Here is a 26,378-nt window from a genome sequence, read left to right on the forward strand (position 1 = left end):
ATTATAGAGAATGACTTCAGTTATATTTATAGCAGCTTGTTGCACAATCTACTCAAAAGCTCAGAATTCTTCATTGTTATGCTAATCTTTGCCGCAAGTCCACGATGAGGTACAATCAGTTATATACCTTGCATCAGGCAGGATTCTCTATCCTTTTTTCAAACTTTTCCATAATGTAGCAAATTTACATGCATAATAATGTGTGAGATTTGAGATGGTCGAATTCCATCACGTCAAAGTTCAATGTCAATTTATCACCGATGTGCATAAATGCTACCATATACTACCTTGAGTTTCATTTTCTTGCAGGCATTTTTCAAAAAATAAAGAAATGCAATAAGAATTTTGATAAACCATAAACAATGTGCAAAGGAAGACATGCTGTACAAATAAAAAAATAATCAGAGAACATGAGTTGTAAAAGAGCCCATGAAGTTAAGGCTGGAGGTCACAGAGTCAGTTCAGACATGCTGAGTGAAGTTATCCATGCTGGTTCAGGAGCCTGATGGTGGTTGAGTAATAACTTTTCCTGAAACTGATGGTGTGGATCCTAAGGCCTCTGTACTTCTTTCCCAATGGTAGCAGAGTGAAGAGTGCATGGATGGTGGGGGCCTTCGGTAAAGGATGCTGCTTTCTTGTGGCAGTGCTCCTGATAAATGTACACAATGATCGATCAATGGTGTCTGCTCTTTGATTAAACTGCAAGCAAACTTGTTGTCAGCCCCCAGTCTACAAATCCTTCAACAAGGCGACATACACAGTGAATGTCTCGTCATGTTTATGATTTCTTGTCCCAGCTGTGTAGCTCTTTACAATTTCTAAAGGTTTAAGGTTGACATGATCCTGGAAATTTTGCTGAATGTTATTAAAATAGGCCTTTTGAGTTTTTCCCCCGGTTTGCTGACAGGATTTTCATTTCTGAGTTCATCACAGATAAAAGAACAATTTTCCTGAGTGTGAAAAATCATAAAAGCTACAAGTCAAGAAAAAACTAAAATAAAAATAAAAAAATGCTGGACAGGTCTGGCAGCATATGTGGGATAAGAAGAATGTCAGTTTAAAGACCTTTTACCAGAATAAGAAAGAGGCAAAACACATTAATTCTAGATGATAGAGAAGGGAGGGGAGGAAGGTGTAGGGAAAAGGGAATATCTGTTAATGCGGATGAGTGATAGAGATCATTTGGTCAATAGATTCATGAAAATGCTTTCTTGTGCTCCCGTGTGGCATTGTTGTGCAGGTACATTCTCATATCACAACCAATTTACTCTGAAAATCATTCCCATACATTTATGTATAAGATGAAGGTTAAAGACTTCCGATCACATGTGTCAAGACCTGTTACAAAATAAGTCTGAGTGGCCATTTTGTATTCTGCTGGCATTCTCAAAAAAATATTTTCACAACAGAACTGGTGAATTTTTCCGGCCATTAAAATATATATAATGGCTTCACCCTGTACTCATTAAAATAATCTCAGCATATTTCATGGTGTTGGTGATGTCGCGCATTGAATGTTGTGTACAATTTTGTTTATTCTATTTATCTTAATAGGAACTCTAGGAATTTGTTCCTTCAGCATTGGAGACTGAGGGGAGTCTTTATGGAGAGCGGTAAAGACAGGGAATCAAAAACTAGAGGGCAGAAGTTTAAGCGAAGGAAGGAAAAGTTTTTTAAAGGGACTTGAGGAGTGGTACCTTCACCCAGAGGATGGTGAATATATAAAACGGGCTGCAGGAGTATGTGGTTGAGACAAGTACAGTGGTGGCTGTCCAACGTATCCGATGATGACAGGAAACCTTTCTGGCAGAGTTTTTAAAGTGGAAAAGCTGTTGCACTGTGGCAGTTCTACTCTCTCGACCTCTTATCACTGAGTCTCGTGGTATGAGTAGTTGTCAAAACTGGGTCTTCCTTGTTTGCAGTGGCTGACCAAGACTTCTTCTGTGTCTCATCATCCCCTTCCTTCTCCACAAAGCAGTGCAGAACCTGTGACACTATGACATGATTCCTGTGCTGTAGGACCTGTTGTGCATTCTCTTATTGTGCATATGCGTGAACAACGACGCACACTTGCACACACACACGTCATCAATCACAATCATATTCACACACACAATCACTCACACACACACACGTGTTTGCACATTCATAAGCACACACAATCACATTCACAGTCAATCACGTCCACAATCATATTCAGCTGCATTCAAAATCGCTTTGCTGGCTGCATCATATTTATCCAGCCTGTCTTCTCTTCAAAAAAATTATGCTTAAAGTTAACCCTTTCAAGCAGTGATGCCTCTTTTCCAATCACAAACAAGAGAAAATCTGCAGATGCTGGAAGTCCAAGCAACACACACAAAATGCTGGAGGAACACAGCAGGCCAGGCAGCATCTATGGAAAAGAGAATAGTCGACATTTCAGGCCAAGACTCTTCATTAGGACTGAAAAAAAAGTTGAGTTGTCAGAGCAGGACTGGAGTAAGATAAAGCTGATTTAAAAGGTGGGGGTGGGGAGAGAGAAATACAGGGTGATAGGTGAAATCTGAATGGGGAGAGATGAAGTAAAGAGCTGGGCAGTTGATTGGAGAAAGAGATACAAGGCTGAATATGGGGAGTCTGAAAGAAGAGGACAGAAGGCCATAGAAGAAAGAAAAGGGAGGAGGAGCACCAGAGGGAGGCAATGGAGGCAAACAGATAAGATGAGAGAGGGAAAAGGGGATGGAGAATGTTGAAGAAGAGGGGGCAGGGTCATTAGTGGAAGTTCAAGAAATCAATGTTCATGCCATCAGGTTTGAACCTACACAGATCCTACAAAGTTGTTCTTCCTCCATCCTGAGTGTGGTCTCATTATGACAGTGATAGACGTAGATGGACAGACATATTAGAATAGGAATGGGATGTGGAATTAAAATGAGTGGCCACAGAGATTCCGCTTTCTCTGGTGGACAGAGTGTAGATGCTCGGCGATGCAGTCCCCCAATCAATGTCAAGTCTCACCGATGTACAGGAGGCAACATCGAGAGCACTGGACATGGTATATGACCCCCAACAGACTCTCAGGTGAAGTATCACCTCACTGGAAGGAATGTCTGGGGCCCTGAATGGTAGGAGGGAGGAGCTTTGGGGGCAGGTGTAGCACCTGTTCCACTTGCAAGGATATGTGCCAGGAGGGAGATTGGTGGGAAGGGATGGGAGGGGACGAATGGACAAGGAAGTTGCGTATGGTGCGATCCCTGTGGAAAGCAGAAAGAGGGGGGAAGGGAAAGATATGCTCGGTAGTGGGATCCCATTGGAGATGGCAGAAATTGCAGAGAAGTATGTGCTGGACGCAAAGGCTGGTGGGGTGGTAGGTGAGGACAAGAGGAACCCTAATGCTGGGTAGGGTGCCGGGAGGATGGGGGTGAGAGCAGACGTGTGAAATAGAAAGGATGCGGTTGAGGGCAGTGTTGATGGTGGAGGAAGGGAAGCCCCTTTCTTTGAAGAAGGAGGTCACCTCCTTCGTTCTGGAATCAAAAACCTCATCCTGAGAGCAGATGCGTGAGAGATGGAGGAATTGAGAGATGTCTTTTTCCATGGAGATTTGCTCATGGTATTTCTCCTATATGTACACTTGTCAGAACTCACTCACAGCATAGACATCACTTTCCTCAATACTGATGCTAGTGCTTCAAGAGCCCACTGTAGTCACCAAAGATGTCAGCTTGCAGGTTAGTTGCTTTCCATCAAAGAAGATTTTCTTTGTTCTTCAGTTTGTGTATGCTTTCTTATTCTAATTACAAATAGTGGCAGGAAAAGCATGCAGTACATAATGGTGATGCTAATGCCAGGAAAAGATGAATAGGGATCTGCTCTCCTTTCTCTAACTATATTGTAATGTTTGCAGGATTCATGCATATATGTCAACAACTTACATCCATGGATCTTGCAGAGACTGTAAGGATAGGGAGGGGGTACATCAGAAAGGGAATTAAAAATGGTAAGAATCCCAAAATTGAGCTTTTGCTCAAAACGTTCACACATTGCTGATTTATAAAGAGGATTTAATGTAATATGTTGGGATGGCCTCAAGTTTTCCTATGGTAGAATGTAGCTGAGCAGCCAGGAGTACACTGAAATAATCTGGTCTAGACGTACAAGCTATTGAAAAGGAGTTTCAGCAACAACAGCAGACCCAAGGCAAGCTTGAGTTTCCTGAGGGAGAAGCAGTCTTAACAGTGGCATTGCTCCGCAAACACAAGCTAACTGACGGGTTGAATATGACACCGAGGTTGTGAATTGTCTGGTTCAAACAGTTACTTGGATTTAGAATCAAGGTAATGGCAGTAAAAGTCATAAGGTCAGAGAGTAGAGTCATAGAAAAATACAACATAGGAACAGGCCCTTCAGCCCATCTAGTCCATGCTGAGCTATTTATTCTGGCTACTCCCATTAACCTTGATAAGTTTTAAATTCTAAAAAAAATTATATTTAGCAGATTATTATATCACACCCTTGAAATTCTGAGTTGCCTTTACAAATACAAGGATTTGTTGATTTGTCAGTTGATTTTGTGTCTTTTGCTAAATTACTTGCAGTATTTGTGACATTTGGACAATATCTAAAATGGATGATGTCTACCTAGTCCATACCAAACTATTATTCTCCTTAGTCCCATCGAGTTCCACCTGGACCATAGCCTTCCATACCCCTACCATCCAAGTACCTCTTAAAATATGTCTTAAATGATGAAATTGACTCCCCATGCACCATGTACACTGACAGCTCATTTCACACTCTTACCACCCTCTGAGTGAAGAAGCTCCCCCCCATGACTTCCTTAAACATTTCACCTTTCACCCTCAACTCATGACCTCTAGTTGTCATCTCGCTCTACCTCAATGGAAAAAGCCTGCTTGCATTAACCCTGTCTAGCCACTCATACTTTTTTCATCCTCTATCAAATCTTCCCTCATTCTCCTACGCCCCAGGGAAGCAGCAAGACGTCATTTTCATTTTGTGAGTTCCAATTCAGCCCTTGCGATTACACTCAGAAATTTAACACAAAGAAATTTAGGAATGTTTTAACCTGTAATACTTGCTGATTGAAACCTGCATTTTCAAGGAAACATTTGCTCATATCCTTTGATGACCTGAAATTCACTTACTGTAAAGTCTCATTGATTAAAAATAATTGGACCTGGAGCTCATAACAAAGACCCATTGATTGAAAGGGACTGGATACAATGCTTCTTTGCAGAGGCCTTCTAGCCCCTTGGAATCGTGTCATGTGAATTTCCTTCTCCAAATCCTGGTCAGATAACCTGTTTGTGACATTTAATAAATTGGACTGACTGCTCTCAGATTTGGAATTTAATAACAGGGAGAAGCACCTGGAGAGAAGACAGTGTTTCTTCAATATGTGAGACAGATCTGAGATCAAATCCGACATGGTTTAAAGGTTTGTTCACAAATGAAGGTCAGGGAGTATATTGCCAGTAATAACAGCAGGGTAAAGTCCATTTCACACCTAGCCTCTTGAATTCTGAATATCTTCACAAATAACATTATTTACATAGATTTTCAGCATCTGCAGATTTTCTCTTGTTCATTATTTATGTAGAAACTGCATTTTCAAATTAATAACATGAGAGATATCAGCATCTTACTTATTCATACTTTGCCCCTAGTGCAAAAGTATAAATAATTTTGTTTCTGACCCAGATTTCTTTTCCCTTGCGGGCATTTATGCATTTCCCATCCAATTTAACTGTGAAATATGTATGTGTTTCTCGATTTCTTTGAGCTTGTTCAAAGTTCAAATTTCAAAGTAAATTTGTTATTAAATACATATATGTCGCTACATACTACCCTGAGATTCATTTTCTTGCAGTCATTCACAGTAAATACAAAAAAACCACAACTGAATCAATTGAAAACTTTGCACAACAAAGACGGGCAACCGATTAATTTGAAAAAGACACCAAACTGTGCAGATACAAAGAGAGAAAAAAAAAATTAATAAGCAATAAATTTTGAGGACGTGAGTTGTAGAGTCCTTGAACATAGGTTGTCAATCGTTTCAATGTCGAGGTGAGAGAAGTTGAGTGAAGATATTCCCTCTGATTCAAGAGCCTGATGATTGAGAGGATATCACTGTTCCTGAACCTGGTTTTGTGGGTCCTGAGGCTGTTGTACCTCTTCCCTGATGGCAGCAGAGAGCATGGCCTGGATAGTGAGGGTCCTCCATGCTGCCTTCCTGCAACATAGTTCTTGTAGATTTGCTCAATAGTGGGGAGGACTTCACCAGTGATGGACCGGTCTGTTATTATTACCTTTTGTGGTCTTTTCTGTTCAAGGGTATTGGTGTTTCCATACCAGGTCATGATACAACCAGATAGTATTCTCTTCACTGTGCATCTTCAGAAGTTTGTCAAAGTTTTAGATGACATGCTGAATCTTCGCAAACCACTAGGAGAGTAGAGGCCCTATTGTGCCTTCTTTGTAATGGCAGTTATGTGCTGGACCATGATAGGTCCTCGGAAATGATAATGCTGACCCTCTCCACTTCTGATCCCCTGATATGAACTGGCTTCACAGGCCTCTGTGGTTCATTCTCCCATAGTCAGTAATCAGCTCTTTGGGTTTGCTGACATTGAATGAGACATTGTCCTTGTAATGCCATTCAGCCAGCTTTTCAAACTCCCTCCCATACGGCGAATTGTCACCACCTTTGATCCAGCAACAACAGTGTTGTTATCAGCAAATCTAAATGTGCATTGAAGCTTTGCTTAGCCTCACAATGATAAGTTTAGAGTGAGTACTGTAGGGGGCTAAGCACACAACCCTGTTGTACACCTGTGCTGACAGTGATTGTGGAAGATAGGTTGTTGCCAATCCAAATTGACCGGAGTCTGCAAGTGAGGAAATCAAGATTCCTGTTGCACAAGGAGACTTGACTAATTACAGATTAAGTTAGTTTGTCTTTACATTTTGTGATTCACCTTGAAATCTATTTCTGTCAAAGCTTTTGATCACACATTGTAATGTCTCCTTTTGATCTTTATTAGCATTTGTCTGGTAACACTAACACAGCCACAACAATGAAACCATGACCCTAGCACTAAGTCAATTGTCAGATAGTCATAATTTGACCTCAGCAATAGAACACTATAGACTATGTTCTACTCTACCAAAGACTTGTCTTTGATCGTGTCTTTGTTTTTTTCTCTCTAAGGTCTCAATATTTCCTTTTCATTGTATGGTATAATTTTTATATGCAATGTAGGTATACTGCATATATGTTGTCTGTACCTACAATCCTGTGATATGCTGCTGCAGACAAATTTTTCATTGTACTGTATCTCACTGGACTTGTGCAAATGACAATAAACTTGAACTGATCACTCTGATGCAACTTGGGATATTTTGCTACATTAAAGATACTAATAGAACTACTTGTTGATATCAACAGCTGATGTTATATAATGTCAAATGCATAAATGTTCAGGCCCAAAATTATTATTTTTGTATAATTGATTTAAAGTCAGATATTATATGTTGTAAACCTTGAGAGATGGAAGTTAAGATCAGTACAAGTTTTGAAAACTTTTATGTCTCATCCCTTATTAGGACAGATACCATGAGGCACTTTCTTCCAATTAGCCAGCCAGTGGCACAGTGGCATCTGCACTGGCTTTTGAGGGGAGTGGTCATGGGTTAGAATCTGGCCAGCTCCTTGCATGGTTTCCATTGGTGCTGGGTTCAGCGTTGATCTAGCATCTTGGCATCATAAAAAAACAATAAATTATAAAGGAGCGGTAAGGTTGCAGCCTGATGGACCACAAAGCATGAAGAGAAACTCAGCAACTTCCTCTCAGTAGGCCTGCTACAAATTCAGAATCAGAACCAGGTTTATTATCACTGAAAAAAGTAAGACATTTGTTTTCTTTTGTGACACTGTATAGTTGGACGTATTTCTTTTCCCACCAATTTAAAACCCTCTTGTTCGGTAACTCACCCTAAACCATATGCCTCATGGTAGCATTTAATTCACTCTGATAAGAACACCTGATGTGGAAACCAGAAATGGGGTGATGCACAGGATGGGATTGAAGATGGTGGGACTGACAGACAATGGAAGGCAACGTAACTCAAATGAGCACCTTCATCATATTTCTCACTATCCTTTTTGATGGCCAGAAATAAACTTTTTCTTCCTAATTGCCTTCTTCATTCGGGAGATTTGGGAACTCAATGCAAGATAGGATATTCACAGTGAACAGTAGGATGCTGAGAAGCATTGTAGAACAGAACCACTTAGGAGCTCAGCTAAATGGAAGGTGCCATTACAGGTAGAAAGGGTGGTCAAGAAGATATTTGGCATGCTTGCTTTCATTAGTCAGGGTATTGAGTATAGGAGCAACACACAAAGTGCTGAAGGAATCCTTTCATTACTTCCACCTTTCACCTCCAAGTATTAGTGATGATATTAGCTTTGCTGAATGCAAAGTTCTAAACTCATACGAAGATCTTAAGGCCTATCTAATATCACCAGCAATGAGTATTCTCACCAGAGGGAGACTATACTGTAACTAACAAGAGAAAATCTGCAGACACTGGAAGTCCAAGCAACACACAAAAAATGCTGGAGGAATTCAGCAGGCCAGGCAGCATCTATGGAAAAGAGTACAGTTGACGTTTTAGGCCGAGACCCTTCATCACGGCTGGAGAAAAAGATAATGAGGAGTCAGAGTAAGAAGGTGGGGGGAAGGGAGGAAGAAACTCATGGTGATAGGTGAAACTGGGAGGGGGAAGGGGGAAGTAAAGTGCAGGGAAGTTGACTGGTGTAAGAGATACAAAGCTGAACAAGGGAAATCTGACAGGAGAGAACAGAACCCCTTGGAAGAAAGAAAGGAGAGAGGAGCACCAGAGAGAGGTGATGGGCAAGTAAAGAGATAAGGTGAGAGAGGGAAATGGGAATGGAGAATGGTGAAGAAGAGCAGGGGGAATTACAAGAAGTTCAAGAAATCAATGTTCATGTCATCTTTTTGGAGGCTACCCAGACAGAAGATAACGGGTTGCTCCTCCAACCTGAGTGTGGCCTCATTGAGGCAGTCGCAGAGGCCATGGACTGACATGCTGGGATAGGAATGGGAAGTGGAATTAAAATGGATGATTACTGTAATTACCTAACCTTTAAAGACAAGTTAATTTACCTGTTTATTCTCCACAGCGAGTTTAACTGCCAATACCCAATATTCAAGCAGTGGGTCTCTTCTCCCTACCATGGAGAAGATGATTTCAGTTAACAAAATAGTTAACTGCACATACATGGCTCCTTCGTGAAAAGCATTAAGAGCAGCAAGTTAATTAATGATCTCACCTGGTCCCTTAACAGCACCCTTCTGGTTAAAAAATCACAGCATCATCTTCACTCAGGAGTGCACTGCATAATCTCTTGCCCCAGGAGGTGGAGGCAAGTGAAGCTCTCCCACCCCTCCCCCCATTTTAACCAATTTTTACAGGAGCACCATCGAGAGTGTCCTGACCAGCCGTATCATTGTCTGGTGTGTAAATTGCAAGGCACCTGACCACAGGTCTCTATGAAGGATTGCAAGGACTGCTGAGAAGACCATTGGAGTCTCTCTTCCACCTGTTAAAGATACTTATCAAGAGCACGGCACACACAGGCCACTTAGCGTTCTCAGTGATTGCTTCCATACATCCAACAACCTACTGCTGCTCCATATCCTCTGAGACATGGGCATGCTCGGGAATTCAGTAGTCTTATGTCCTGGGGAATGAAGCTGTTTCCCGTCCTAACAGTCCTTGTCCAAGTGCTACAGTACCTCCTGCCTGATGGTGGTGGTGGAGGGGAGCTCTACACACCATCCTTACACACCTGGAGAGGAGGGATGCTTATGTGAGAATGCTGAACTTGGACTACAGTTCAGCGTTCAACACCATAATTCCCTCCAGGCTCGACAAGAAGCTCAGAGACTTTGCCCTTGTGCAGCTAGATCCTGGACTTCCTGTCAGATCGCTATCAGGTGGTAAGAGTGGGCTCCATCACTTCTGCCCCTCTAGCCCTCAATATAGAAGCCCACCAGGGCTGTGTCCTAAGCCCCCTTCTTTACTATATGTACACCCATGTCTGTGTCAACATTGACAACTCCAATCTGCTAATATAAGATCTGCAATCCTATGCATAAGTCATAGGAGCAGAATTAGCCATTTGGCCCATTGAGTCTGCTCCACCATTCAATCATGTCTGATCCTTTTTTTCTCCTCCTCAACCTCATTTCCCAGCCTTCTTCCTGTAACCTTTAATGCCATGTCCAATGACGAAACTATCAATCTCTGCAATAAATACGCCCAACAACCTGGCCTCCACAGCTACACATGGCAATAAATTCCACAAATTCACAACCCTCTGGTTAAAGAAATTTCTCTGCATCTCTGTTTTGAATGGACGCCCCTCTATCCTGAAGCTTGTCCGAGAATTTCCCACCATGGGAAACATCCTTTTCACATCTACTCTGTCTTGGCCTTCCAAAGTTCCAGAGGTTTCAATGAGATCTCCCCTCATCCTTCTAAATTGCAGTGAGTACAGACCCAGAGCCATCAGATGTTCCTCGTATGGTAACCCTTTCATTCCCAGAATCATCCTTGTTGATGTCCTCTGGATCCTCTCATTTAAGATGAGGAGCCCAAAACTGTACATAATACTCATGGTGAGGCCTCACCAGTGTCTTAAAAACCTCAGCGTCACATCCCTGCTCTTGTATTCTAGACCTCCTGAAATGAATGCTAACATTGTACTTGCCTTCCTCACCACCGACTCAACCTGCAAGTTAACCTTTAGGGTGTTCTGTACAAGGACTCCAAAGTCCCTTTGCATCTCAGATTTTTGGATTTTCCCCCTTTTAGAAAATAGTTCACACATTTATTTCTACTACCAAATTGTATGACCATGTATTTTCCAACATTATGTTTCATTTGCCACTCTCTTGCCCATTCTCCAAATCTGTCTAAGTCCTTCTGCGTCCTACCCGTTTCCTCAACATTACCTGTCTCTCCACCAGTCTTTGTATCAGCTGCAAACTTGACAACAAAGCCATCTATTTCATCATCTAAATCATTTATATACAGCCAAAAAAAAGAAGTGGTCCCAAAAAGTGGCCCCCTGCAGAACACCACTAGTCACTGGCAGTCAACCAGACAAGGATCCTTTTATTCCCACTCGCTGCCAACTACAACCATCCTTCAGTGATGACCACAATTAAACTTGCAGATGATACTACATTGATTGGCCTTATCTCAAGAAGAAGTCATCACCCTGACACATTGGTGTCAAGAAAACAACCTCTTCCCCAATGTTGCAAAAGCAAAGGAACTGGTTGTGGACATCACTGAACCTGGGGTTGAGAGTATGAACAGCTTCAAGTTCCTCGGTACACACATCATCGAGGAACTCACCCGCAAGCACAACAGCGCCTCTTACGCCTCAGACGGTTGGAGAAGTTCAGCATGGGTCCCCAAATTCTGAACTCTTTCTGCAGAGGCACAACTGAAAGCATTTTGACTGGATGTATCACTGCCTGGTATGAAAACTGTACTTCCCTCAATCCCAGACAGCCCAGCGCATCTGTAGATGTGGAACTCCCACTATTCTGGACATTTATAGCAGCAGGTGCATAAAAGGATCATTGGAGACCTGAGTCACCCCAGCCACAAACTGTTGCAGCTGCTACAATCCGGGAAATGGTACTGCTGTGTTAAAGCCAGGACAAACAGGCTCCGGGACAGCTTTTTCCATCAGACCATCAGACTGATTAATTTATGCCGACACAATTGTATTTCTAAGCTGTTCTGTTGTATGTCTGACTGTACATACTATTTATTACAAATTACTATAATTTGCACATTGAACATTCTGAAAGAGACATAACATAAAGATTTTTACTCCTCATGTATGTGAAGGATATAAGAAATAAAGTCAATTCAAGACTGACTTCCATTTACGAACAGAAGTTAAATACATTTTATTAGTTGGAAGTTCATTTACAAGTGGCTGCCATTATGTTTAGAAAGAAAGCTTGACAAAACATGTGTCTCCTTGCCCAGGAAGTGAATATCCATCACACATTCCCACTCTCACTTGTCCATCTGCTTATCATGCCCTCTCACTTGAATCTACATATCACCTGCCAGCTCTTGCTCCAACCCTTCCTTCCACCTAATTTTTTACTGGCTATCTGCCTTCTATTGTTAGTCAAGAGGGTAGAGATGTCAGGAAATGCTAAAGAAGATGGAATTAGTGAATGGGGAAGTAATATTGAGTGATAGGACTTGTCTGGAGGCAGGTGAATGGCAAGTTTCTTGTGAACAGAAAAATAAGTGTCGAAATGTGGATTTTAGTAGCTTATCATCCCATGATGAAGGCAATAGAAAGCATTTAAATAAAAGAAGGAAGAAAGAGTTTAGCGTATTGTTTGATTTTTGTATGTGGACAGGTTTCCCATGTCAATCCAGTTAGATTAACTAAGTGTTTGAAAAACACACTCGGAGATATTGTAGGTGCAAGTCCATTAAGAGATGGGGCACTGTTGGTGTTTCGTAACGATAGTAAGCAATGTGAGAAAGGTTCCGCTTTAAAAGCTGTGGGAGGAAGAAAAGTAACATCAAGGAATTATATTAAATGGCAATGGCTTTGAGGAGTAATTGCAGGAATGCTTCTAGATGTATCCATGAACGAAATAAAAAATGTAGTCGGTGGAAAAATTGTAGACAAAATTTTTGAAAGGGTTTTGTGGTGGACAGATAGCTCATCTGCTATGTTTGTGGTACTAGGAAGCGCTGTGGCCATAACACATATAAGAGATGGAGAACTGAAGAACAAATATGCAGCTGTTATTTTGCTTGTAAGTCATCTAAATCATCTACCCAGAATGCCCCCTCACTTTCCATTCAGTACATAACACACAAGGAAGCTTGACTGCAACCATAAGTGCTAAAATGGATAATAAATCTCTTCCCCCTTATTGTAAAGGTTTCTCTCCCTTTATTCACACAGGCCAGCTGCTGAACTATTTACATTCAATGGAGAAATCATCAAATTCAACCAACAGAAAAAACTATTTTTATTTCTAAACTAGGAAAAGAGGGTGGACTGCCTCTATTCCCAGATGTAGCTCTGGGGATTGTTCTGCCTATGTGCTCTACTAAACCAAGGATACAATCTGTCCAGAGGCTGCCTGTTCCTCTAAGTGTAATGGCAACTTGGCAATGATGTCAAAGCAATTTTACTTTTTGCTGGTGCATGGATAAGTCTTGGCTTGGGTACCGCATTGTCAGTAGGGGCCACCTCAGAATGGACAGATAATCAGCGAGCACTGGCTGTGTCGTTTGATTTTAATGGAGGTTCTGCAGTCATTGTCTCAGAATCCTGTCCTATTTCTTCAACTGGATCTGGATTGGTCAGTTCGTGTTGGTTTTCAGTGGCCTTCTACAGGTCCTGTGTGAATCGCTGCCATAGTTTTTCAGGCCATTCCTATGGATGCAGAGAAGAAAATTAAGGAACATTTCTCAGTCGCTGACAATGCGGGCATACTTTGGCCTTCTCTTCAATGGTTACATCCATCCCTGGCTACCAGAAGTAGCTGTGCACAACTTCTTTCATGCACACTATACCATAGTGTTCTGCATGTAGCTTGTCAAGCACTTGCTTCCTTAATGGTGGATGAATGATAACATGGTAAGCATCCTGCTTGAACTGTGAGTTCCTTCCATCTCTCCTTACCATTTCTTATTTACTGTGTTTACCCTTTTAGATAGAACTAGGTCAGTATGAGTCTATTTCTGGACATGCCACAATTATTGGAGCTGTAGGTATAAAATTCTCATTGGGGATGGCTCTGGATCTGCAACTGCAAGGGGAAATCCAGATAGTTTGTCAGCATTCAAATGGTGCTCAGACCTCCAGTAACATAGAAACATAGAAAACCTACAGCACAATACAGGCCCTTCAGCCCACAAAGTTGTACCAAACATGCCCCAACCTTAGAAATTACCAGGGTTACCCAAAGCCCTCTATTTCTCTAAGCTCCATGTACCTATCCAGGAGTCTCTTAAAAGACTCTATCGTATCCACCTCAACCGCCGTTGCCGGTAGCCCATTCCACGCACTCACCACCCTCTGTGTAAAAACTTACCGCTGACATCTCCTCTGTACCTACTCCCCAGCACCTTAAATTGTGCCTTCTTGTAGTAGCCACTTCAGCCCCGGGAAAAAGCCTCTGACTATCCACATGTTTAATGCTTCTCATCATCTTATACACCTCTATCAGGTCACTTCTCATCCCCTGTCGCTCCAAGGAGAAAAGGCCAAGTTCTTCACAAGGCATGCTGCCCAATCCAAGCAACATCCTTGTAAATCTCCTCTGCACCCTTTCTATGCTTTATATTGTTTATATGGTTTATAGTAGTTTATATTGTACTGATGTGCAGTAGTAGCAAAGCCCAATTTTACAGTGGACTAGCAGTTAGGGAAGGAATGCCCACATATGGCCAAAAATTGATGTCAAGGGGCAATGATCTGCCAGGAGTGTAAATTGTTGACTGAAGAGGAATTGATAGAATTTCTTAACTCCAAAGACAATTGTGAGTGTTTCCCACACAAACTGGGCATAGTGGCTTTCTGCCTTGCTTAATATCCTTGACACAAAAGCAATTGAACACTTTACACCCAATGGTATGATGTGTGAGATAACTGCCCCTGGGTCATAGGGTGATACGTGTCAGGCCAACCGTATGAGCAATGGTGGGTCGGACTGTGTGAGTGCTTCAGATTGCCACAAAGCTTGTTTTTTTTTCCTTTTTAAAAGCCTCTTCACAGTGATCTGTCTAATGCCAGTGTGTTTATTTATTTAAAAGCTCTTGAAGTGGTTTCAGCATGCTGGCTAGGTTAGGGACAAACTTTGCATTGTACGTTAGTAGTCCTAAGATCTTAATTGACCAGCATTCTGTGGTGATGGAGCCTCCATGATTCCTTCACTTTAGCTGGTGCCTTGTGAAGCCCTGAGTTGTCAATCACTTGGCACAAATATTCATTTGAAGGTTGAAAGTACTCACACCTTAGCCTTTAGTCTTTGTAGTGTCTTATCCAAGTTTACTAGGTGCAAATGCTTATTTTTCCCAGTAATGAGTCGGTCACCCAAATAGAGGTCGTTTGAAACTTTCACTATCTCCTTATCAGGCTTATGAGCAGGCTTAGCAGGTTGCACTAGACTGTGTAATAAATTAAATATTTTTGCACCAATCACAGTTAGAAAAAGTTAGAACATAAATATCTTCTGAGATCTGATTTGTCAGTACAAAATATTCAGAATCTTTCAGGATATGAACTCCATTGCCCTGTGGTTTTGTCATACAGCCCCATACTTCCAAACATTTTCACCATTTTCAAACAGAATCACATTCCAGAACAATTCATTAGTCTGTCTGTCTCTCTCTCTCTCCCCCTCCTCCCCCTCTTTCTTAGTTCAAAGAATTCAAAGGTTCATTTATTATCAAAGTATACAACTCGGAGATTCTTCTTCTTTAGATAGCCATGAAACTAAGAAAAAAAAGAGAACAGAAACACAATCATCAACCCCCAAACCCCATTCTCCTTCTCACAAAACACCACAAAATCATTGGCCTCCAAATCCACCCCCACATACAGGAAAAAAATGAGAAAGAACAGGCAAAAACACAGAACATTTAAAAAAAACTATAAGACTGAAAAAAGTCAATAGTTCATAGTCCAAAACCATATCTATATCCCTAAGGCACAGTGGCAGGTTTTATTTAACCATCCCGTTCTCATTCTCTTGCCTCAGACTCTTCACTCACCACGCTTCGTGTGACTGTTTTGTCATGGTGTGCACTGTTTGTTTCTTGCTCATCCATATTTTACAGTGGTATGCCACCAGCATTACTCATGGACTTTTCTTGCTGAAGGGAGCAAAGCAATAAATAACAGCGTGAGGACTTGTTACTTCTCCGCCAGTTGTTATATTTGCGGTACTTGGAAAGCTTGGTGGCTGCGAATAACGCACACGAGAGATGGAGAGGTGAGGAACAGACATGCAGATGTTTATTTTGTCTGTAAGTTATCTACCCAGAATGCCCTCTCACATTACGTTCAGTATGTAACACACAATGAAGCTTGACAGCAAACTGTAACGATCAAAATACACATGAATTACATTACATTATCAGTGTTATTTAAATTTGATGGAAAAAAGCGTGCTGGAAATGGTTGATTTAGGCTATAATGAGTACTATGGTTCGAGTCTAAGTGCCACCCTCTCTGAGATCTTTGTAGTGTCAGAAGTTTTGTCATGTAGTAGCTTTGTAAAAAGCAGTATTGAAGATGTGGTTGAGAATGTGATTATGGTAATTGTGGGGAAGGTGTTAGGCCACATGCAGCAATTGTGGAGGGGAACATGGCTCTGCTTATGCAGAGTGTCTGTATATAAGAATGTTGTGTAAATGCAGCGTGATCAGGTGGAAATGGGCAAATCATACGCAGAGTCTCTTCAGAAAGTACAAAAGACAGAGTGAATGAGACCTATTAATACCCAGAATACTGCAGTCAGTATGTAAAGTGTCGTATATTATAACAAATCGTTGATAAACTAAAATTTGTTACTTTCTTGGCAAATGTGGTAAATGGCACAGCACAAACTAAAAGTAGGACAGAGAAACTTAAAAATATATTAGAAGCTGCGTAAAACATCCGGAGCCAAAAAACCTTAATTCTAGAAGTTATTAATGATTCTTTGCAAAGATGTGTAAATAATATTTAGACCCTTTTTGTACAATGGAATGTTGGAAGTCTGTTAGCTAATGGTCAGGGAAAGATTGTTCCAGTTATATTTTCTGCTTTTTTGTCAAACATGATAAAGTCTGAAGATCCTGGAAATCCAAAGCAACATGCATAATATTCTGGAGGAACTCAGCAGGTCAGAGAGCGTCTGTGGGAAAGCCATCGTTTCGGGCCAAGACCCTTCTTCAGGACTGAGAAGGAAGAGAGCAGATGCCAAAATAAAAAGGTGAGGACAGGGGAAGGAGGCTAGCTGAAAGATGATAGGGGAAACCAGGAGGGTGGGAAAAGTGAAGAGCTGGAGAAGAAGGAATCTGATAAGAGAGTAGAATGGAACATAGGAGAAAGAGAAGGAAAAGCGGACACAGGGGGACGTAATAGCAGATGAGAAGTAAAAGGTCAGAGTGGGGAATAGAGGAGATAGAAATTAATATTCATGCTATCAGATTGGAGGGGACCTAGACAGAATATAAGATGTTGTTTCTCTACCTAGAGGGTTGCCTCATCTTGGCACAAGAAGAGACCATGGACTGACATGTTAGAAAAGGAATAGGAGTCAAAATTAAAATGTTTGACCACCAGGTAGTCCTAGTTGTGGTGAATGTTGTGGAGGTGCTCAAAGAAGCGGTCCCCCAATTTATGACAGGTCTCAGCAACGTAGAGGAGGCCACATCAGGAACATTGGATATAGTAATCAACCCCAGCAGATTCGCAGGTGAAGTATTAACTCACCTGGAAGGACTGTTTGAGGTCCTGAATGGATTTGAGGGAGGAAGTTTTTTTTTTCCATTTTTTTGAAATTCTACAATGAAATGCCTGAAGTTTTTTTTTAGCTAATGGTCAAGGGACTTTAATGCTGACAGTACAATGTGAGGTTGTAGTGACTAAAGTGTGAAAAGGATGGTGGAGGGAGACTTCCTGGAAGAGAAGGGTAACCCTCAGGTTCGGCTAGCTTGCATTAATTTAGGGGAAGGCAGCCTCCAGCCCAGCCAAACTTGAGAACTCGTGTTTGTGTGGATGCAGCATGATGTGTTGCCTGGTTACAAATCTGTCCCATAAAATATTGGACAGTACACCATATGCAATTAAATGATTTAGCTTTACAATTCTTAATTTGACTATAGGGTTAGTAAAGAAAACAAAAAGAAAAAGGGCCCATTTTAATGAAACAGTCTAAAATGCACATTGGAGCTCACGGTTCAGTCCATTCATTCCCCATCAACCTCCTCTGAGTGTCTTGGACCAAATTCATTCCCATCCTGTGGTCTACCAACTCTCTCCACTAGCGTCTTCTCTCTTCATTTCTCGCCGACAATAGCCTGCGAATACCTTCTGTCAGACACACAAGGAAGAAACAACATGGCCCTCATTGGATGGCACACATTAAAAAGCCCCTGTTATCTCTAGTCATAATCCAAACACTGCTGCTACAGGGAAACCATTACATTAACAGTGAACCCTTACAGCACGTTACAGAAGTATTTGGTGTGCATGAGCAATACTCAGTAGGTGGCGATAATGCACCTTACGTTGGTCTGCCAACCGCCATTAAACATTACTAGAAGAAGTAAAATAATATCTTTTTAGTTCAGCCTGAAATATCACCTGTGCAGTTCTCTCCACGGATGCTGCGTGACTTACTAAGTTGCTCCAGCTTTTTGGGTGTTGCTCCGGATTCCAGTATCTTGAGTCTCCATTGAGTATCCAAGCTGAAATGGTATGTTGCATTTGTAGGAGGTATAGACAAAGTCACATTTGGCGTATTGTGTACTGGTCTGGTTACCCTCGCATGAGAAAGGTGTCATTAAATTGGAATGAGTTAAGATGGATAAACCTCACAGAAAAGATATGCTGTCAAAAGCAGCTGGTAAAATAGTAACATTTTCACCATTTGTAGGCCGGTAAATTTTGTCCAAGAATTTTTGTTTTAATTTGATATTTGGACTTTGCTATTGCTGTTGTAAACTCGCAAAACCCATTGGGCAAGGAACAGTTAACTGATGGCAAGGCTTAACACTGCTTTCCCTCCTCTTCCCTTAAATTAGTTACAGATTTTAACCATGGTGTTGTTTTAATTAATTGCCTACGACATTAGCGTCCTCCAAGAAAAAAACAATTAATCTCATGTCCCACTTTTATTGTAACTTATGTATTTGTATAATGGTAGCCGAGGAACCTATGTAGAGAAATCATTCATTTTCTTATTTAAATTAGTTATTGTAGAACATTTATATTCAATTCTATGTTATTAACTTTCAATTATATCACCAGGATATATATTTTAAGGGTTTCCGATTATCTGTTTCACTAAATAGCATAACTCTTCAGTCGGTATAATTATACTGGGGATTTTTATCACACAAAAATCATCATCATTTCCATTTACAATAATGGATTTTACAGTACAAGGACAGTGTTTTTACATTGATTGCCAGCTTGCCTGAATCTCATAAAATATCGATAAAAAATTAATTGCATGAGGAGGATCGTCTACTTTGAGGAAAAAACTGTCTCAAAACATAGTGGTACTCATTCAGGAGTGACTTTCTAGAGGAGTGGAATAATAATGAGAGGCAGAGAAATGGCTTTTCCTAGGGAATGGGCACTAAAAACAGTAGGGACTAATTTTAAGGTGAGTGGTGAAAGTGGTGACTTGAGGGTCAATTTCTTCATGCTAATGATGGTGCATATATGGATTGAGCTACCGGGTATTGTAGCTGGGGCAGGTACAGTAACATCTGGAATTATACATGGACAGAAAGTGTTTAGATGCAGGCAGTTTGGGAATACCACAGTTGGCATGGATGAGAATGGCTAAGAGGCCTGTTTATGTGCTGTAGTATTTACCTGATTTGATTGATTAACAAGGACGTGTAACTTTATTCTTGAACTCATGCGTCTGCGTTTTGCAAAGTACCCGGGTTCATTTCCTGCCACCCACTGCAAGGAGTGTGTATGTTCTCCCTGCGACCACAAGGGTTTCCTCCAGGTTCTCTCACAGTCCAAAGGTGTTCTGGTTGGTAATTGGTCATTCTACATTGTCCCGTGATTAGGGGATTAACGGGCAGCATGGCAAAATGCAGAACATAGTGGTACAGTCAGAGTGGAAGTGCAACACAGGCAGTCATATAAAATGTAAGGGTCCTGATATGATAGGTTAGGAGATTGAAAGTTCCAAAGTTTATCTTTTAACATGTGAGAGGTCTGTTTATTGTGATTTGAATCTGGCAGTTTGTGCTCTCTGTATCTTCAGTCTGAATGAAGTGGGAGGAAGAGAGAATGTCTGGGGTGGGAAGTGTAAAACAGTTGTTTTAATTTTTATCCTTCATCTTAAGTGTCTTCATGGGTGCCCTTATGCCATCTGGCCTTGGAGATGGGTCACCACCTTTGTATGGATTAGAATGAAAACAAAGCACTGAAAGCAATTGTTTGGCTCCACACCAGTTTGTCTTCAGTCTTTGTCTTATAGCACACCTGCCTTTTGTGGTAGAGATTGACTTCGAAGTCTGGCTGCTATGGCTATCCTGCAAATGAAATAGGCAGAGAGTATTAACTTGATATTGAGGATAGGGCTGAGGCAGTGGAACAACTTAGGCCATATTTCTGTTGTTCTTTCTGTTGTCAAGGGCACTTGAAGAGATTTTAATTTTCTCAATATCATATTTAAATGATTAAAAATAGCTTTCAGTCATGCCCAGCTTTTATAAAGCACTGCCCCTCTCTGCAATGGTATTTCCATTTGCATCTTGTCCCTTTGTTCACATTCCTTCATTTTTATTTTTCTTCTTTTGGGATTTATCAGAACAGGCCACCACAGCCACTTTACTTTCCTTGGTAGAAGACCTTTCCAACCATCACCACTTCTTATCATCTATGCCTACACCCGATCTAGGAAAGGATGTGCTGATTTTGGAGGCGGTTCAAATGAGATTCACATGTCATATGAGGAGCGTTTGATGGCTTTGGGCCTCTACTTACTGGAATTCAGAAGAATGAAAGGTGACCTCATTGAAACCTGTCAAATGTTGAAAGTCCTCAATAGAATGGATGTGGAGAGGATGTTTCAAATGGGAGGAGAGTCTAAGACCAAAGGACACATCCTCAGAATAGAGGGGTGTCCATTTAGAATGGAGTTGAAGAGGAACTTTATTTGCCAGATAAAGCCAAAAAGTGGTGAATCTGTGGAATTTCTTGCCACATGCAGCTGTGGAGGTCAAGTCATTGGGTATATTTAAGACAGACATTGATAGATTCTTGATCAGTCAGGGAATGAAGGGATAAGAGGAGAAGGCTGGAGAATGTGCTCAGAGGGAAAATGGTTCAGCCATGGTGAAAAGACAGAGCAGACTTGATGGGCCAATTGGTCTAATTCTGCCCCTATATCTTATGGTCTTATAGTCCTATCATAGTCTTACCTTTGCATTCTCTCCGCCCTGCAACCCACCCAATCATTCTCCACAAATTAAACCCTTTTATTTCCAGTTGAGTTTATTGTCAAGTGCACAGGCATTTTGAGGCAGGGTACAGGTACAACAAAAAATTTACTTGCAAAGGCATCACACACACACATAGGTATTAACAACACTTAGAATATAAATTATACATGAATCGTTTCTCGGAAGAAATGTATCATCAAAAGTAAATAAAGCAGAATTTAACAGTTATTGTAAATTCAATTTGTTTCTCATTAAAGGATGATTCTGCAGTCAGACTTTATGTCCATAATTCACTGCCTTCACATAAGCAGTCTATTTTGGTAATTAGTTCTGCAGTATGCAAGCACGCAATGTGACATCTTGAGAATATGCCGTTTCCATTTTTATTGCACACTTTAAAATAATTTTTCATCTTCTTTCAGTCAGATGTTTGAATAATAGAATCACCTCATTGTAAACCAAACTCGTGTATAGCAAGGTGTGAACAGCATTCACTCTGGGGCTTGCAAGCGACATTTTACATGAGGGCTTCAGAAAATGATTATCAGGCAACAATCAAATCAGACCATGGCCATTTGGCTCATCCAATTTATGCTGGCTCCCAGGAGAATCATCCTATCATTCCCAGGCCTCCTTGCCTCACTCCCCTATTAATTTATTCTCTCTTGTATGCACCCATCAATTCCTCTTTGATTGTTTATACATTCACCTACACTGAGGGGCAATTAATCTACTGGCATGTCTTTGCAATGTGGGAGAAGCCCACAATGCCACAGGAAGAGCCAGCAAACTCCACACAGTGAGCATCCGAGATCAGGATAGAACCTGGTCCTTTGAGCTGAGAGGCATAAGCACTAACCGTTGCTGCACAATGTAGCTTTTCTTATGTCTCCTCACAAACCATGTGGTTGATTGTTAGCTGCCTCTTCAAAGGATCTATTAAGTCTCTGATTTTCTGGTTTGTTAATGTTGTGTGTACCAAGATATAGTGAAAAACGTTTGATGTATGCCATCCAGGCGCAGTAGTTCATGCCATTCATATCATATATTAAAACACAAGAAATTCTGCAGATGCTGGAAATCCTGATGAAGGGTCTTTCTTTCTTTCTTTTTAAATCTTTTTATTAATTTTAAACAAACGTAAATGAAACATGAATACAGAGAGTTTGAAAGTACATAATTAATAGGTTAAGTATACATTCATATAGATGATAATCCATATATAATAATTTCCCAAACACATAGTAATTATGAAAAAAGGGAGTAAAAAAGAAGAAAAAAAGTTCCCTGAAAAAGAAGAAAAGGAAAAAAAAAACCTAACCAACATGGGCCATTGCATTATGTCAAATATACACAGTAGCGTCAATAACTCTGTACCTCCATCCAAATAATTAAGGATAATAGAAGCAGGGTTTAGGAAAAGTCAGTTTAACTAATATGAAAATGTTGGATAAATGGTCTCCAAGTTTCTTCAAATTTAACTGAAGAATCAAAGACAACACTTTTAAATTTTTCTAAGCTCAAACAAGAGATAGTATGAGTAAACCACTGAAGTATAGTTGGAGGATTAATTTCTTTCCAGTCCAATAGGATGGATCTTCTAGCCATTAATGTAATAAATGCCATCATCCGTCCAGCTGAGGGGGATAAACAAACATCATCCACCATTAGTAAACCGAAAATTGCAGTAATAGGATGCGGTTGCAATTTGACATTCAGAACTGTTGAAATAATACCGAAAATATCTTTCCAATAATTTTGCAAACAAGGGCAAGACCAAAACATGTGGGTCAATGAAGCTACTTCAGAATGACATCTGCACAGGTTGGATTAACATGAGAGTAAAATCGAGCAAGTTTATCCTTGGACATGTGAGCCCTATGTACAACCTTAAATTGTATTAGGGCATGTTTAGCACAAATAGAAGAGAAATTGACTAATTGTAAAATTTTCTCCCACTGCTCAGTGGGTATAAGACAGAGAAGTTCTTTTTCCCATTCCTTCTTAATTTTTTCTGATACTTCTGGCTGTATTTTCATGATCATATTATAAATGGTGGCTACTAAACCCTTCTGGCAAGGATTCAGAGCTAAAAAATTTTCTGTAATGTTCATTGGACATAATTTCAGAAAAGGCTGTAACATATTATTCAAGAAATTTCTAACTTGTAAATATCTAAAAAAATGAGTTTTAGGTAAATTTTATTTATTAGATAGCTGTTCAAAGGACATAAAACTATTATCTAAAAACAGATCATGAAAACATGTTATACCTTTTGTTTTCTATAATACAAAGGCTTGATCCATAAAAGAGGGTCGAAAAAAAAGTTAGATATAATAGGGCTTGATAAGATAAACTTATTCAAGCCAAAAAAATTACGAAATTGTAACTATATTCGCAATGTATGTTTAACTATGGGATTAGTTATTTGTTTATTCAATTTAGACAAAGAAAAAGGAAGTGAAGATCCTAAAATTGAAAACAGTTACAAGTCTTGTACAGATTTACATTCCAAGTTTACCCATTGTGGGCAAGATGCTATAACTGATTCTTGTATCCAAAATATTAAATATCGAATATTGACTGCCCAATAGTAAAATCTCAGGTTTGGCAAAGCCAAACCACCCTCCTTCTTAGGTTTCTGTAAATATTTTTTGCTTAGACTAGGATTTTTATTCTGTCACAGATACGAAGATATTTTAGAATCAATAATATCAAAAACAGATTTAGGAATAAAAATTGGTAGTACTTGGAATAAATATAAAATTTTGGGTAACACTATCATCTTAATAGTATTAATTCGACCAACCAATGACAAAAATAATGGGGACCACCTGGTAACAAGTTGCTTAATTTGGTCAATTAAAGGTAAAAAATTAACTTCAAATAAATCCTTATGTTTCTTGGTAATTTTAATACCCAAATAAGTAAAATGATCTGTGACAACTTTAAATAGTAAGTGTTTATAAATTGGAACTTGCATATTTAATGGAAATAATTCAATCTTAATAAAATTCAGTTTGTAACCCGTAAAGCTACTAAACTGAGCTAGCAAGGACGAAATAGCAGGAATAGATCTCTCAGGGTCAGATATGTATAGTAACAAATCATCAGCATATAATGATTACTTATATGTCCCTTCCCCATGGGTAATACCCAAAATATTAGGTGATTCACGAATGGCGATAGCTAAAGGTTCCAAATCAATGTCAAATAGTAAAGGACTCGGGTCCACAATGATCCTTTAGGCTTTTTTCTCACAACTGTCTTTGTAAGTGTCCTGAATACTGGGAAGTTCACAACTGCACTGGGTCCTGCAGAATCCTACGATTAAGGGAAGTTCAGTTCCCATACCAGGCAGTGATGCAGCCAGTCAGGATGCTCTCATTTGTGCCCCTGTAGAAAATTTTTAGGATTTGGGGGCCCATACCAACTTCCTCAACCATCTGAGATGAAAGACTGTGTGCCTTTTTTGCACAGCTGGTGTGTACACCATGTGAGGTCCTCAGTGATGTGGATGCTGAGGAACTTGAAGCTGTTTACCCTCTCAACCCCAGACCCATTGATGTCAATAGGGTTTAGCCCATCTCCAACCCTCCTGTAATCCACAACTAGCTCCTTTGTTTTTGCAACATTGAGGTTGTTTTCTTGACACCACTGTGTCAGAGAGATGACTTCTTCCCTGTAGTAGTCCACATCGTTATTGTTTGAGATAAGGCCAATCAATGTAGTGTCATCGGCAAATTTAATTAGCAGATTGGAGCTGTGGGTGGCAACACAGGGGGTAAATGAGGGGGCTTAGTACACAACCCTGAGGGGCTCCTGCATTGTGAGTTGGGGGGTGGAGGTGAGAGAGCTCACTCTTACAACCTGCCAGTGATCTGACAGGAAGTCCAGGATCCAGCTACACAAGGTAGGGTCAAGGCCGAGATCTCTGAGCTTCCTGTCAAGCCTGGATGGAATTATGGTGTTGAATGCTGAATTGTAGTCCAAGAACAACATTCTCACACAAGCATCCTTCTTCTCCAGATGTGTAAGGATGGTCTATATAGCAGTGGCTATTGCATCATCTGTCGATCAGTTGTGTCAGTAAGTGACTTGTAGGGTATCCAGTGTGGGTGGCTCATGCTGCAGATGTAATCCTTGACCAGCCTTTCAAAGCATTTGTTTATTATTGAGGTGAGAGTGACAGGACGCCAGTCGTTCAGGCATGTTACCTTGGTCTTTTTTGGTACATGGACAATGGTGGATAATTTGAAGCAAGAGGGCACTCTGCACTGGGAGAGGGAGAGATTAAAAATGTCTGTAACACACACCTGCCAGTTGTGCTGCGCATATCCTGAGTACTCACCCTGGGATACCATCTGGTCCCCCAGCCTTTCAATTGTCCAATCATTGGAAACATCTGCATACCTCAGCCTCAGAGATGACCAGGTTGCAGGTTGTAGTGGTGACTTTCGTCGGAGGCTCAGAGTTAGTGACATCAAACTGAGCGTAAAAGCGATTTGAGCTCATCTGGGAGAGAGGCTGCGATGTTGGCGGCAACACTACATTTGTCTTTGAAGTCTGCGATGGTCTGCAACCCTCGCCAAAAGTCATGTGTGCTATTTACTGCGAATCTCGACTCAATCTTGTCCCTGTATTCTTGTTTTGCAGCCTTGATAGCTTTGCACAGATCATAGCTGCTTTATTGCTGATTGTCAGCAATGTAAACTCTATGTTGATTGGTCAGACCAACAGTGGACAGCTTTAACTATGGCTGTCTCTTGTCTCAGCTTCTGCCTGTACGTCGGCAAAAGCAGGATCGAATTGTGATCTGATTTTCCAAAAGCTGGGCGAAGGAGAGCTTTGTAAAGGCTGCGGAAGAAAGTGTAGCAGTGGTCAAGTGTCCTATCTCCACGAGTGCTCACCTGGATGTGCTGACAAAACTCTGGAGAACTTTCATCAGCGACGCTCGATTCAAGTCACTGGTGACGATGAAGGCAGCCTCTGGGTGTGCAGTCTCCAGCATGTTGATGGTCTTGTACAGATGTTTGAGAGCCAGGTCAGTATCAGCCTGAATGTAAACTGCTGTGATGGTAACAGCCGTG

The sequence above is a fragment of the Hypanus sabinus genome, chromosome 6, assembly GCF_030144855.1.
Source record: "Hypanus sabinus isolate sHypSab1 chromosome 6, sHypSab1.hap1, whole genome shotgun sequence".
Lineage (NCBI taxonomy): Eukaryota > Metazoa > Chordata > Chondrichthyes > Myliobatiformes > Dasyatidae > Hypanus > Hypanus sabinus.